This window comes from Schistocerca serialis, chromosome 5 (genome assembly GCF_023864345.2).
Source record: "Schistocerca serialis cubense isolate TAMUIC-IGC-003099 chromosome 5, iqSchSeri2.2, whole genome shotgun sequence".
NCBI lineage: Eukaryota > Metazoa > Arthropoda > Insecta > Orthoptera > Acrididae > Schistocerca > Schistocerca serialis.
In genome coordinates, this window is record NC_064642.1 from 636,832,521 (window position 1) to 636,849,758 (window position 17,238).

At 44.4% G+C, this 17,238-nt stretch overlaps 1 pseudogene; it reads right to left on the reverse strand.

Annotated features, from left to right (window-relative positions):
- Positions 1 to 11,246: 11,246 nt before the first annotated feature.
- LOC126482605 (5S ribosomal RNA) lies at positions 11,247 to 11,364 on the reverse strand (annotated as a pseudogene).
- Between the last annotated feature and the right edge of the window lie 5,874 nt (positions 11,365 to 17,238).

Sequence of the window (17,238 nt, forward strand, 5' to 3'; positions counted from 1 at the left end):
TTGCAAAGGTACCAAAACCACTAATAAAATACAAATGATTCAGGCAGTTAGTCCAAAATTCCTTCATTTCAACCAATTGATGATTGATTAGTTAATTGAAACGACTAAAATGCACCGATTTAGGAAGTACTAACAAGCAACTAGTACAGTGAAATATATCTCGAACGTGGACTTAGCGCTGGGCAAAAGTGACAGCAGTGATGTTAAAGATTACAATTCCAACATGTGGCTGGCCAAACTGGTGCTTGACATTAACGAATATAACTTAAAAGAAGTGTAGTAGGATAGATTTACATAGGTCTGGTATCAACACAAATATCCAATATCTGATCAACCAGAGAAGCCCCTTGGGCATTTTATAGATACTGTTATTGAAAAAGAATAAAATACCATTTACCAAATTGGGCATTACACCAATATTAAAACTATTACCTTAAAAACCGAACTTAAAACAGGAAAAACACTGAAAGGGCAGCCACGTCAGGCAAGGTCGCAATAACACGGTTTAGAATAACGGGCACTACTGGTTAAATTAACACCCGATTACGAGGTACGCCGCAGCAAGCTACGAGGCCGTAACGCCGCAAGGGGTACAGTGACACGGGAAGCGGTGTGCAGCCCGCGCGTACGTACACAGCCGACGCGGACAGGCTACGTCCGATGAACCGCCGGGTAACAGGTAACACCCCAGGCCAGTGCCTCGGAAGGCCGAGAGCAAACAAGCAAACGTATAATTCATGCATAATAATCATAGATCATGTATAATGATCATAGAACATATAAAAATGCTCGGACCAAGACAGAAAGCTCAGTGTGAACGAGGTCTCAACCCCCAAGCAAACTTTACATATAACGACAAGAATTTTACAGTACGAATTACTGCAAGGATCTTACACTAAAATATAACAAATTAATGTAATAACCAGGAAATCACATGGTACTCACAAGGGAACCTCCCCATCGCACCCCCCTCAGATTTAGTTATAAGTTGGCACAGTGGATAGGCCTTGAAAAACTGAACACAGATCAGTCGAGAAAACAGGAAGAAGTTATGTGGAAGTATGAAAAAAAATAAGCAAAATATACAAACTGAGTAGTCCGTGCAAAGATACGCAACATCTCGGAGAATATGCGCTCGTGAGAGCCGTGGTCCCGTGGTTAGCGTGAGCAACTGCAGTAGGAGAGGTCATTGGATCAAGTCTTCCCCCGAGTGAAAATTTTAATTTTTTATTTTCAGACAATTATTATCTGTCCTTTCGTTCATTGACCTCTCTGTTCACTGTAACAAGTTTAGTGTCTGTGTTTTGCGACCGTACCGCTAAACCGTGTGATTAGTAGACGAAAGGACGTGCCAATCCAATGGGAACCGAAAAAGTTTGATCGCAAGGTCACACGTCAACCGATTCCTCCACAGGAAAACACGTCTGATATATTCTATACGACACTGGTAACAGCATGTGCGTCACATGACAGGAATATGTTGTCGACTCACCTAACTTGTACACTTGGCGAATGGGTAAAAAGATTCTTCTACCTTGCCCGATTTAGGTTTTCTCGTGGATGTGATAATCACTCCCAAAAAAAGTGATCGCATCGGACAGACAGATAATAATTGTCTAAAAATAAAAAATTAAAATTTTCACTTGAGGGTAGATTTGAACCAAGGACCTCTCGTACTGCAGCTGCTCACGCTAACCACGGGACCACGGCGCTCTTGAGATTAGGTTGTCCTTGATGTTGTATATCATAGGCATAGACTATTCAGTTTGTATATTTTGCTTATTTTTTTCATGCTTCCACACAACTTCTTCCTGTTTTCTCGATTGATCTGTGTTCAGTTCTTCAAGTCCTATCCACTGTGCCAACTTATAACTAAATCTGAGGGGGGTGCGATGGGGAGGTTCCCTTGTCAGATATATTAGCTTAACTGGGTGGTCTAGGCGGCGGCCGCGTTGTGCGGACGTGCGGAGCGGCTGTTGCGGTGTTTACATAGTCGCTGCGAGCGGCCGGCGCCGTGTGGTGAGTGCGCGCTTTCTGCGTTTGTCGTAGTCCAGGATCACATTCTAGAATGACATAATGGAACAGACAACGCGACGCGATACTTTGAAGTTGATTTTCGATCCGAACTACGCCCGACCGAAATCTTACGAAGTTGAGGCATTTATCGAAGAAACTTTTCAGATCAATGTGGATGAATTGATTGGAATTCACCTGTCGATTGTCAATCCGACTGTGTTCCTTAAGTTATCCAGTTCTGACAAGTGCGACCAAATTGTAGAAACATGTGGTGGGGTGGCAAAATTCCAACATTCAGACGGACACATAGGGCAGGTCACGGTTTCACGTGCCGGAATGGGAATAAGAACGGTTCGAATCTATGAGCTCCCCTTTGAAATAACGCCCGAGGAGATAAACAACAAACTGAGAGAATATGGCACCATTATCAGCAATGTCGCCGAAAAATGATCTAGCTTGCACAAGTATCCAGTATTAAATGGAGTCAGGCAAGTTAAGATTGACATGCTGAAACATATCCCATCGTATCTCTGGATTGGTGGATATCGAGCGATCATCATTTACGATGGCCAGCCGAGAACCTGCTCGGGTTGTGGTTCGACTCAACACGTCCGCGCGCAGTGTGTTCAACGGCGTGTGACGCAACTGCTGACTGGGGAGCGAGACCCGCCTAGTCAGATGGCCACGCTACCCGTGACGTACGCCGCCGCAATTCGCAGTGACGTCGCCCCAGATATGTGTTTCGACAGGGCGGTCGTTGCTTCTGCCGACGTTGCCGATGGTACCGTAACCATGGATACTAGCAGCACAGAAGCTACAGGTCCAGCACACTCGCAAGACGAGGAAACTGACAGGTGTGCAGAACAAGACCAGGCTAAGATGGCAGCAGAAGACATGTGCAAACCACTCGAAGAAGTCGGGCACCACAAAGAGGACACAGTTGCAACATCGGAGGATAATGACCAGCAGCCTACAACTGTTTCACCAAAGAAACGGAAGAAACGTCGAATAGCCCGTCAGGGAGCAGCAGAAATCGCGCCAATCTTGCGTGAAAAGGCGATACAGATAGGCCAAGAATTGGCGGAGACGACACAAGCAGCTCCTCCGGAAGATCGAACAACAAAAACGAAGACCCGAAACGAGGACACTGAACCCGACCGTGGAATTCATATTCCAGGCGGTACAGCTAGTCGGAAGGACCCTCCACCTGTACCAAAAACGGACACTAGGGAAGTTACGTGCACGCGAGATTGGGCGGATGCCATGGAGGAGCAAAACCATGATGCAGAGATGGCTGACATACCACAACGTTCAGGACGGACGGCACCCGTCCGTCGACAAGATGTGTCCACCCGGCAACAAACCACCATCAAAGACGCTCGCGCAGAAGATGATGATGCCGATTTCTTCTAAGTAGAGCACACATCCACTTCACCTGGCAGATAGTATCCCACCTGACGCGGTATAGTCGACATGACGTCCTTGCAGGCGTACAGAATTGCGACCTTGAATATAAATAAAATTAGCAGCACCCTCAATCTGAGAAATCTCCAAGATTTTCTGTACGCCGCTGATGTTGACATCTTAATGCTGGAAGAAGTAACGGCTATACGTTTGGACGACATCACTGGCTACAACGTCATCGTCAATCCTGGCAATGACAATAGCCTCGGCACAGCGATTATGACTAAAGAGGGGATCCTACTTACAGACGTGGCGAAACTGCCGAACAGTAGAGGTCTCGCTGTCACGATAAACAACACCAGGCTTATCAACATCTATGCCCCGTCAGGAACCGGAAACAAGCGCCGCAGAGCCGAATTTTTCAAGGAGGACATCGCCCCCCTTTTCGCGGTGCGATTTGAACAAATAATATTTGCGGGTGACTTTAATTGCGTGCTGAGTCCCAAAGATCAGACGCCAAATTTTAACAACTCTCTGGAGCTGGAGGACATCGTCAGAGCATTCCATCTGTTAGATACTTGGGAACTAAAACATGGTGATCAGCTCGGTTTCACCTATATCACCAGCCATTCTGCCAGTCGTATCGACAGGATTTACGCAACGTCCAATTTAAGGCGACACGTTTTACAGTCCGAGCTATGGCCCACTATTTTCTCTGATCATATCGCGTACATATGCACGATAAATTTAGAGAAACAAGGAACGTACAGGGCGAGAGGTCAGTGGAAGCTAAACGTTGCTCATCTTTCGGATCCTGGATGTCACGCCGCCTTCCACACCACTTGGGCAGAATGTGAAAGGAAGTTCCACTTGTATGGTACGGCGCTGAATTGGTGGCTAAACTGCGCGAAGCCCGCAATAATAAAGACAATGAAAACTTACTCCCGTGAAAAAGTCGCCTGGCGAAAGCGGACATCAGACTTTTACTTCAGCTGTCTGAGAGACTTGTGCGTTCGGGATGCTACAATCATAACAAACTATGGGCAAATCAACAGAATAAAAGCAAAATTGCTCACCCTGCAGAGACACCATCTCGAAGGCTGTAAAACACGAACGCGTTTGCAGAACGGTACACGAGAAGAAACAACATCGATGTACCACATCCTCCAAGAGAACAAAAGACAAAAACGGAAAATTCTGACGGAACTCAAAACTTCAGACGGGAGACTCTTGACAGATCAAGCTGCAATACGAGACGAGATCCATCGACACTTTAGTGAGTTGCTGGCCAATACACAGACAGATGAAACAGCGCAGCAAGCTCTCACTGCTAGGACGGCAGAGCGACTCACTCCAGAAGAAGCTGATGTGCTCGCAGCAAGAATAACGGATGAAGACGTCGAAGATGCCATCTCGAGGAGTCCAAAGAATAAATCACCTGGACCAGATGGGCTACCCGCTGAATTTCATCAAACTTTTCGCGAAAAGATAATTGCTAAATTGACACTCGTCTGCAATGAAATACTAAATGCCGACACTGACCTTCCGAAGGAATTCTGTGAAGGTACAGTGGTCTTAGTCCCCAAAACACCAAGAGGCAAAACTGTGGAGAATCTTCGACCCATAACACTTCTCAATAGTGATTATAAAATCTTCGCCCGTATCATGATGCAAAGGTTTAATTCAGTTATTCGTACAGTGACAGGAGCTTACCAGACAAGTGTGGGAAAGGATAGAACGATATTTCAGATCTTATGCGACTACAGAGACATTATAGCGATATCGGCAGCCTGCAACATTCGCTGTGCCCTGATGTCGCTTGACTTTGAAAAAGCTTTTGATAAAGTTAATCATTCGTACCTGTTCCGGTGTATGACATCCATGCACTTCCCACAGAAAGTTATAGCCTCCGTGAAAAACATACTGACGAATAGCACGTCAAGAATCAGTGTCAACGGACAACTCAGTCACCCGATCAATATTCACAGTTCCGTAAGACAAAGTTGCCCCATGTCCATGACGCTTTTCGCGATTGCGCTTGAACCTCTCTTAGTATCCCTGACTCGGCAACTCCGTGGACTACATATACACGGACAGAAGATCATATGTCAAGCCTACGCGGACGATGTAGGGGTACTTGTGACTGACGAAAGCGAGGTGGCAACAGTACTTGAAGTTGTGGCGACCTACGAACTGGCGTCAGGAGCTAAACTCAACCGCAATAAATCTGGTATTATGAATCTTGGTAGGGGCATAGAGATCAGAGCCGCTGGACGTATCAGCATTGTGGAAAAACTAAAATGCCTTCGAATAGAATATACGAATAAAATCCGCCGCACAGCCGCTCTCAATTACAGAAAATTACTTGCCACATTACGAGCAAGCATAAAACAACACAGCTTGCGTAATCTAAATGCAATACAAAAAGTGCAACTAGCCAATACCTATATAACCTCCAAAGTAAACTATGTTGCTCAAGTGCTTCCTCTGCCACGAACCGTAGCACACCAAATGCAAGCAGCGCTTGGTTATTTTGTCAGCAGAGGTCAGATATTTAAGGTTTCCTATGATACCTTGACGCTATCGACACGCAATGGACGGCTACATCTAACAGACATCTACCTTAAAGCGCAAGCGCTATACGTTAGCAAAACTTATAAACAGTGGCAACGATCACCGCGGACCTTAGAGGCTCATCTCTTACGTGAAATCACCCCAGTCAGCAGGGATCCACCAATCGATGTGAATCACATCTCCCACGAGCTGTACCACTATAAACACTTTCTTGTGGAATACAGCTATGTACGCCATAGAATACCAGAGAAGGACATATATCAGGTTAAGGAGGTTTACAACACCTTGCTGGGAGGAAAATTGCGCAATCGAATAGAAAACAAGTTTCGACATTATAACTGGAAACACATATGGGAAAACATATCTGACCCCCATCTACCATCCAATGTGCGATCGACGTGGTACCTCGCAGTCAATAGAAAAATCCCCACCAACTCTAAACTGCACGCGATACGTCTGGCACACACACCAAACTGTCCCAGCTGCAACGTCGTCGACACCGAAGAACATCGTTTCGTCTGTGACGATGTGAAAGACGTGTGGAATCTCTTCAGGCAAAAATTAGCACATGTGCTCCGCACGTCACCTAACACCATTACACCGACACACGTCCTTCTGCCAGATGACGTGCCATATTCTAACACTAAAAGAAGGTCAGCCAACTGGCTCAAAGGACTGACAGTCCATTACATCTCAACGGCTATGACGAAGAGTGCAGCAGACTATTGGATGTACCTGATGACAGAACTTCAAAAGCTCGAACGACAAAAGAAATACAAAGAAAATTACGCAAATTTCTTGAACCGAACTTTGTCCTACCGACAGAGCTGAAGAACGATTAAACGATATTTTGTACAGTCTCAGGATTAATTTTTTTTTTTAATGAAATTCTCTATTAAGTTTCTCATTCCTTTTGCGCCAACAAGGTGGCTATTTCGTTCACCCTTTGCCCTCGTGTAGCAGCACTAATAGGTTGCTGACGCACACCTGAGACGCCAGCGGGTGGAAGTCCGCCTGGCTCTCCTATAAAAATCGCTCCCGCACAATGATGGAAGAATGTAGCGGACCTATTTTCTTTCCACAACTCCAACAGAAGGGATTTTGTTCACTTGTACACATTTACTTCGTTGGTCAACTATCTCTTATGGAACAAACATAGCACAGAAGCTAGCCGAAGAAGGCACAAATGGCGAGCGGAAGGACGGGCTGTAGGGGAGGAAGGAGGCCCGACAAAAAAAAAAAAAAAAAAAAAGAAAAAAAAAGAAAAAAAGAAAAAAAGGGGTAGTGTCTTTGATTCATAATCAAAACGTTTTCGGTCCTGGGTTCGATCCCCGCCACTGCCTAAATTTTGATAAATAATCAGCATTGGCGGCCGAAGACTTCCGGCATAAGAAGTCAGCCTCATTCTGCCAACGGCCTTGTCAAAGAGGGCGGAGGAGCGGATAGAGGTTCAGGGCACTCTCTTGTCCTAGGGGTGGGAAATTGCCCCTAAAGGCGGAAGAATCAGCAAGGATCAACGACATGAGGATGCAGAAGGCAATGGAAACCACTGCATTAAAGACACGTAACGTGTATCCACAGGACATGTGACCTGTAATTGAAGAAGTGTCATGACGATCTCTCCATTGGCAAAAGATTCCGGAATAGCCACCATTCGGATCTCCGGGAGGGGACTGCCAAGGGGGAGGTTACCATGAGAAAAAGATTGAATAATCAACGAAAGGATAACGTTCTACGAGTCGGGGCGTGGAATGTCAGAAGCTTCAACGTGGTAGGGAAACTAGAAAATCTGAAAAGGGAAATGCAAAGGCTCAATCTAGATATAGTAGGGGTCAGTGAAGTGAAGTGGAAGGAAGACAAGGACTTCTGGTCAGATGAGTATCGGGTAATATCAACAGCAGCAGAAAATGGTATAACAGGTGTAGGATTTGTTATGAATAGGAAGGTAGGGCAGAGGGTGTGTTACTGTGAACAGTTCAGTGACCGGGTTGTTCTAATCAGAATCGACAGCAGACCAACACCGACAACGATAGTTCAGGTATACATGCCGACGTCGCAAGTTGAAGATGAACAGATAGAGAAAGTGTATGAGGATATTGAAAGGGTAATACAGTATGTAAAGGGGGACGAAAATCTAATAGTCATGGGCGACTGGGATGCAGTTGTAGGGGAAGGAGTAGAAGAAAAGGTTACAGGAGAATATGGGCTTGGGACGAGGAATGAAAGAGGAGAAAGACTAATTGAGTTCTGTAACAAGTTTCAGCTAGTAATAGCGAATACCCTGTTCAAGAATCACAAGAGGAGGAGGTATAATTGGAAAAGGCCGGGAGATACGGGAAGATTTCAATTAGATTACATCATGGTCAGACAGAGATTCCGAAATCAGATACTGGATTGTAAGGCGTACCCAGGAGCAGATATAGACTCAGATCACAATATAGTGGTGATCAAGAGTAGGCTGAAGTTCAAGACATTAGTCAGGAAGAATCAATACGCAAACAAGTGGGATACGGAAGTACTAAGGAATGACGAGATACGTTTGAAGTTCTCTAACGCTATAGATACAACAATAAGGAATAGCGCAGTAGGCAGTACAGTTGAAGAGGAATGGACATCTCTAAAAATGGCCATCACAGAAGTTGGGAAGGAAAACATAGGTACAAGGAAGGTAGCTACGAAGAAACCATGGGTAACAGAAGAAATACTTCAGTTGATTGATGAAAGGAGGAAGTACAAACATGTTCTGGGAAAATCAGGAATACAGAAATACAAGTCGCTGAGGAATGAAAGAAATAGGAAGTGCAGGGAAGCTAAGACGAAATGGCTGCAGGAAAAATGTAAAGACATCGAAAAAGATATGATTGTCGGAAGGACAGACTCAGCATACAGGAAAGTCAAATCAACCTTTGGTGACATTAAAAGCAACGGTGGTAACATTAAGAGTGCAACGGGAATTCCACTGTTAAATGCAGAGGAGAGAGCAGATAGGTGGAAAGAATACATTGAAAGCCTCTATGAGAGTGGAGATTTGTCTGATGTGATAGAAGAAGAAACAGGAGTCGATTTAGAAGATATAGGTGATCCAGAATTAGAATCGGAATTTAAAAGAGCTTTGGATGACTTACGGTCAAATAAGGCAGAAGGGATAGATAACATTCCATCAGAATTTCCAAAATCATTGGGGGAAGTGGCAACAAAACGAGTATTCACGTTGGTGTGTAGAATATATGAGTCTGGCGACATACCATCTGACTTTCGGAAAAGCATCATCCACACAATTCCGAAGACGGCAAGAGCTGACAAGTGCGAGAATTATCGCACAATCAGCTTAACAGCTCATGCATCGAAGCTGCTTACAAGAATAATAGACAGAAGAATGGAAAAGAAAATTGAGAATGCGCTAGGTGACGATCAGTTTGGCTTTAGGAAAAGTAAAGGGACGAGAGAGGCAATTCTGACGTTACGGCTAATAATGGAAGCAAGGCTAAAGAAAAATCAAGACACTTTCATAGGATTTGTCGACCTGGAAAAAGCGTTCGACAGTATAAAATGGTGCAAGCTGTTCGAGATTCTGAAAAAAGTAGGGGTACGCTATAGGGAGAGACGGGTCATATACAATATGTACAACAACCAAGAGGGAATAATAAGAGTGGTCGATCAAGAACGAAGTACTCGTATTAAGAAGGGTGTAAGACAAGGCTGTAGCCTTTCGCCCCTACTCTTCAATCTGTACATCGAGGAAGCAATGATAGAAATAAAAGAAAGGTTCAGGAGTGGAATTAAAATACAAGGTGAAAGGATATCAATGATACGATTCGCTGATGACATTGCTATCCTGAGTGTAAGTGAAGAAGAATTAAATGATCTGCTGAACGGAATGAACAGTCTAATGAGTACACAGTATGGTTTGAGAGTCAATCGGAGAAAGACGAAGGTCATGAGAAGTAGTAGAAATGAGAACAGCGAGAAACTTAACATCAGTATTGATGGTCACGAAGTCAATGAAGTTAAGGAATTCTGCTACCTAGGCAGTAAAATAACCAATGACGGACGGAGCAAGGAGGACATCAAAAGCAGACTCGCTATGGCAAAAAAGGCCTTTCTGGCCAAGAGAAGTCTACTAATATCAAATACCGGCCTTAATTTGAGGAAGAAATTTCTGAGGATGTACGTCTGGAGTACTGCATTGTATGGTAGTGAAACATGGACTATGGGAAAACCGGAACAGAAGAGAATCGAAGCATTTGAGATGTGGTGCTATAGACGAATGTTGAAAATTAGGTGGACTGATAAGGTAAGGAATGAGCAGGTTGTATGCAGAATCGGAGAGGAAAGGAATATGTGGAAAACACTGATAAGGAGAAGGGACAGGATGATAGGACATCTGCTAAGACATGAGGGAATGACTTCCATTGTACTAGAGGGAGCGTTAGAGGGCAAAAACTGTAGAGGAAGACAGAGATTGGAATACGTCAAGCGAATAATTGAGGACGTAGGTTGCAAGTGCTACTCTGAGATGAAGAGGTTAGCACAGGAAAGGAATTCGTGGCGAGCCGCATCAAACCAGTCAGTAGACTGATGACAAAAAAAAAAAAAAAAAAAAAAGAAACTGTGTTAAAAGGTAACGAGCAAATCTTGAGGGTTAGACTCAACAACTACAATAGTAATTACATTGAAAACAATAAATATCAATTTTCTTGATAGAGTTAAAATATTACCAGAGTTATGGAACTTGAATCTTCTTTATTTAATTTAATTTAAACTGTTGAATACTTACTCAATGTTCTTAAGCTGCTGAGTGAAATTGAATGCAAGTGTCTCTTTGCTTGTCTTTATCATTTCAACTCTGACCTACAGAATTTGCCCTGACAAACAAAACTCAAAGTTCTCCTATTCATTATTACCGACAATATTCAAGGATAACGGGATCTGACAGCTTTAAAATTGATAGCCTGGCTTCGAATATTTAATACAAAAGAGTGGCCCTGAGTAAGAAGAAATCCTAACATTAAGCTATACATTTCATTAATCACTAAAACTACAACGCCTCCCTCACAAGCCATGAAGTCCCAAAGGTACCGACTGGCCGCCGTATCATCCTCAGCCCACAGGCGTCACTAGATGCGGATATGGAGGGGCATGAGGTCAGCACGCCGCTCTACCGGCCGTAAGACAGTTTCCGAGACCGGAGCCGCTACTTCTCAATCAAGTAGCTCCTCAGTTTGCCTCACAAGGGCTGAGTGCTCCCCGCTTGCCAACAGCGCTCGGCAGACCGGATGGTCACCCATCCAAGTGCTAGCCCAGCCCAACAGCGCTTAACTTCGGTGATCTGACGGGAACCGGTGTTTCCACTGCTGCAAGACCGTTGGCTCACAAGTCACTTATCTCACAAAGATCTTCATTACACGAACTACTGCCATACAGCAAGCGCCAATACAGCCAGTTAAAATAAAAGATTCTAACTACTGAAGGCTCTAACTGCTAATAGGGAAGTTGTAGGCGAAGGAAAGATTTTGTTGCAGAGCAAACAATGTATTTACCTTTAGAATGTGTACCAGTTCAAAAATTATGTGATCATCAGTAATATATCTCAATGTCGGATATACATTCAAACCGTCCGCTAGCGTTAATACTACAAACCTCCAACACTGCTAATTATTAACCTCTAACATCCATCACTGCTGACTACTCACTCCCAACTTCCGTTACTGCTGGCTGTTCACCTCCAACAGCTAGTCCGACCAGCCACAGAGTCTCTTACACAGTGCACACAGCGCTGTCAGAGTTATTAATACAGAGCGCTACGTAGCACTGCAAACATACAAACACATAAACAGGCTACTTGCAAACGTAATTACCCTGATGGACCAAGATTCACAGGACCGCTAGCGTTTGCTTACCATAGCCGTAAGCAATTTTATAGTCGCTACATCAGTCAGGGAAGCAACAACTTTCAACATAAATAAGACTCAGTTTCTACCTCAATGGTCACTGACACACGTGGCGGCCTAGAATATATGACAATTAATTCCAAGCGCGACTGACAAAATAAGCAAACAGAATTTAACACTTGAAACATAGTGATGGAGAACCATAGGCAATCCAGCGTCGCGGGGACAACTTCAACATGAGAGCGCGTGTGTCGATCAAGTAACAAGTACCTTACTCCCAAAGGGTAGAACAGACGGCACCAGAAACTAAACAGCACTCCAACATCCACATCAGCAACTATGCCTGGTTACTACAGTGCAAACCGGCTGCGTCGCCATTAGGTCAAAGCATTACCGACCAATACCACTCTATTGGCCACCGGCCGCATTGACTATCATGCGCCCGTAAGCTCGCGAACAGCTCACCGTACGTCACATGTGCCTCTTGTCTGTCTCTCGCTGGCTGCCGACTGGCTGCCCATGTGATCAACGAGCTGCTGCAAGGAACTACAGCCAAAGACTCAATCAAAAGGTGACCGAAGCGCCACCCAGTTACTGAACAGAGACGGATCGTGCCAGTCAAAGATGTAAAAACATAGAACGAGTCGACACGACTCAGATGCGAATATCAGGCAAATTGTGTGCGATACTGTGTGACAGTGAATGGCTGGCATCTTAGCGGTCGGCCTACAGTGAACCCTACTTCATGCAATCGGCTGCCAATAGTATGAGATGCTAACCGAAGGCAGTATAGCCCGCTGAACGGCCCCTATCCGTACCGCCACCTGTTCGTGCGTGGCGAACAATCCGTCAGTGCTCCTCCCTTGTGGTGCACGTCGGACGTCCTGATCCTGGATGTCGTACATATATGTCTCCCAGTATCCATTCCTGCCAGCAACAGGTAATCGTGTCCATTCGACTGGTGTCGTGCGCAGTACGATGATTGACGCCTCAGAGTCCCACAGGTCCACTATGTCCACGTTCGGCAATGCGCGATCCTCTTATATCGACCGAACGGCACGACCTCACCCATGCTCCCCGAGTGTGTGGCCGTGCGTAAGTAATCATTGGCATAGTTGCCAGTGTGCAACATACCCACCCAGTTTGTAATTGGTCGGTAGGGGTGTGGCGCTTTTTACGCTCCTGAGATGTGAGTGATGTCGTGGTGTGCGGACTGACGCAAACGGCAAAGTGGATTGCTCCTATTCAACGTGAGAAATGGCAGGAGTGGTAGGCTACTATTGTTTAGGCAATGGCGTCAATCTGCAGAGACATATCACGTAAGCTGAATGATATCCATCTGGAAAATATTCGACATGTTCTTCCAGTCGCTTGCAGATACGGGATCATCCACACCATAGACGGAATGCTGGACAACAGCACAACGTGCAGTTCATTTCTGATGAGGAATAAAAGAGAAAAAAAAATATTCATTCCTCGAATGAATTTCAGTTAGTAACAGCGAATACACTGTTCGAAACTCGCAAGAGAAGGAGGTATATCCGAAAGACACCAGCTGGATTACCTGATGGTGAGACACAGATTCCAAATTCAGATATTGGATTATAAGGCTTATCTACGGGCAGCTAGAGACATGAATCTTAATGTACTAATGGTGCAGCGTAGACTAAAGATCAAGAGAACCACCAGGATGAATCAATGTGCGAGCAAGTAGGGTACTGAAGTAGTGACAAACGATGAAATACGTTTAGAGTTAGTGTTGGGAACTGACGTAAGATCAGCTTGGTACAAAATAGTTAATGAGGTAATACCAACGAAAGAAAGATTTCACTGTATACATTTGTCGGAAGCTAATAAATGTACAAAGTGAAATCTTATCATCATCCTGCCGCACAGATACGTCTGTGGAGAGAATAACATCATAAGAGAGAGAATGATGTAGAAAGAAACTGATTTTAATTTGAAGAACATCCTACATACATTGGTGCTACAGCCAAACAAACGTTAGTATCCGCAAATCAAGAAAAATACTTGAACATGGTTAATAGTACGTACTTTGTGTTAGGTATTGTATGTTAACCGGGGGCCTAGAAGCGACGGAGAAGCTCCGTCCCCGCCGCAGCCGCAGTGGTCCACAACCCCACGACGACTACCGCAGTCCACTTCACCCCTCCGCCGCCCCACACCGAACCACTCTTTCAGTGTTATTGCGCGGTTCAGTCCCCGGTGGACCCCTCCAGGGTAACATCTGACACCAGACGAGTGTAAGCCCTATGTTTGCGTGGTAGAGCAATGGTGGTGTACGCGTACGTTGAAAACTTGTTTGCACAGCAATCGCCGACGTAGTGTAACTTAGGCGGAATAAGGGGAACCAGCCCGCATTCGCCGAGGCAGATGGAAAACCGCCTAAAACCATCCACAGACTCTCCGGCTCGTCGGACCTCGACAGAAGTCCACCGGGTGTACTCGTGCCGGGGACCAGGCGCTCCTTCCCAATCCGGAAAGCCGTGCTAACCGGGTGGGCTTGGGTTAGGTACCCAGTTTTCTCTTAAACTCTCAAGCAACATATTTCAGAACATTCCTACGCTCATTTCCCATGTCCAAGTAGCCTATCACTGACGCTGCACAATAATTACAATCAAGACGTAGTTCCTGCAGTGACTGTTCATTTCGTTGCTTTATGAACTGATTAACAAAAAGATAGAAGTCCTGTTAAGAAGAAGTGGATACCATAAAAAAGTTTAGAGGTCGAAGAGAAGTCGCATCCTCGGTTAGACAGATTGGCATTCAGTTCCTGCATCCCGTGAACACGTTTTTTTCTATTGAAGGAACACGGCATTATTCGCAGCAGCATTTTAGCAAGATAAGGGATCTACAGCTAGGTGTTGCTTTCGAGAGGCTGGCGTGTGAAGCTTCCTAATCTTAAGGAGCGATGCCACGAAATAATGATCAGATTAAATTTTCACAATCCAGCGTTCTGCTTTATTCATCCTATTCTTTTCCACAGAGTACTCAGTTTCTCGGCCGTGCTTGCATGCCAGCCATCACGTAGATCAGTTTTAAAACTGTGCAATGTAGTGGGAGAAAAGTTCTGCTTTCCTCCTCATCTCACGGCACTATTGCTTGGAAGTACCAAAAATCAGAAAGATTGGGAGATTGCTTAAATCTTTACTTGCATTTTAGTGTACGGAACTCACAATGTTTGTCACCATCGACCAGCGAATTCCTGCTCTGGTGAAAAGCAGCCATATTACACTACGTCCAGAAAGATAACTCCTCGCGTCAGGCTTTTGCCAAGTAACCACCTTTAACTGGGACCTTGAATAGCGACGACATTACGCTAGATTGCAGAAGAGTAGTGACAGAGTCTGCTGCATGACTGGTGAAGCGAGCCTTGCGGTCACAGCAAATCATGTTTCCACACAGTTACTGAGTACATTAAGGGAGCTCAACTCAGAGTATCCAGCCGTTACTGACACTACCCTCCACATTATGTTAGGGTAATGTGAGCTATGCCATTGCTGCGTCCAGCAATTACATCGGAACGCAATATTAGTTCACTGCTTCAGGTGCTAGTTATGCCATTTTAATACTTAGGAGCTGGCTAGTTTGTTCCCAACATGCACTTTGGCGGTCTCACAAGTGTTGGATTCCATTTATCCCTGTTGTTCCTGTAACTTAGTGCTTACAGTCACTGGTCATAGTCGTGTATTATCCACATAACTTCGTTTTTATCACGCCCATCCACCAGTGCTAACGTTACAGTTCACCCCTATTAATTTTCATTGGTTTAGACGTTCCATTCGTAACATTATTATTTCTTTTAATTAACTTGCATGATTATATTGGGTCTTTTCTTCTCTGTATATCACCAGAGATCGGACTTTAGCACGTATTAGTATGCTAAACGGCACAAACGACCCCCGCACCTCAATTATTTAACCAGTGAGCAAGAAAAGCGATCATGGCTGGGCTATAGAGTATAAATCGCAACTTATGCGCAAATACATAACGGGAGACGCTAAATATATACTGACGCATAAGAACCGCAACACCAAAAGCAATTAATGTAGAGTAAACAAATTTCGGAAATACTTTTGCCTAGGTAACAAACTGGTTCAAATCGCTCTGAGCACTATGGGACTTAACTTCTGAGGTCATCAGTCCCCTAGAACTTAGAAATACTTAAACCTAACTATCCTAAGGACATCACGCACATCCACGCCCGAGGCCTAGGTAACATATTTAAGTGATTAATACTGCAAGAGCACATGTTAAAGTAAGCGCGAGATAAGCCACAGCGAAAGTGAAATTCTGGTACATTAACAGCCGCTATAACCACCAGGATTGTAAATACAAGCCTGCACACATGCGTGCACAGGTGCTGGATGTCTTTTTGTGGGATGGAGTTACATGCCTGTTTCACTTGGTCAGTTAATACAGGAACGGTAAATGCTATTAGTGTATGTAGCTGGAGTTAGATCTGGTGATCGAGCAGACCAAACAACATGTCGACACTCTATAGAGCATGTTTGGTCACAACAGCGGTATGTGGACATGTGTTATGGGCACGTAAAATTACACTTTAAAAAATAATTTTGTTTGTAATGCTAAACAAACGGATGGTTTCCGACGCCACTGCCTCATGAAAGAGGTGATAAGCAATATTTGTTTGGGCTAATTCCAACAACATATTACGAAAACGTAGCCACAAATACTTGCCGTAACACCAGAGAAAATTCACCTGACGACTCTTAAGGAAAAAAATTTCATTATTAATGTACAGAAATAAGATAAAAATTCACTCTATGAAATGATAAAAGTAGTAATAAAGAGTATTATTTAGAAAAAAGAGAGAAGGAGAGCTGTAGAGGGTGAAAACTGTAGCGGAAGACAGAAACTGAAACATATCCGACAAGTAATTGAGGGCGTAAGGTGATGAAGAGGCAGCCACAGGAAAGGATTTCGTGATAGGCTGCATCAAAACCAGCTGACGCACAGCTTTGAAAAGAAATTAATTTAAAAGAAAGAAATAAGAGAGACAGAGACGGAGAGAGAGAAGCAGAAGAGGAAGAGGAAAGGTGTGATGTACATATGGAAGAAACGCATCAGGCTCACTTTAGTTTCGATATGCGAGCAGGAATCGGGGATGACACGACTTTTAGAGTCACACTCTTCACCGGACAGATTATCTGTTAAATGTTTATCGTCAATTTTTGCGAGACATCTTAAACGTGCTCTTGGAGGACGTTGCAGTTGCACATAAGCAACGGATTTGGTTTATTCACGACTGGACACGTTTCTATTTCATACGACTCGTAGGACAATACCTTACACAAAAGTTCAATGAAGG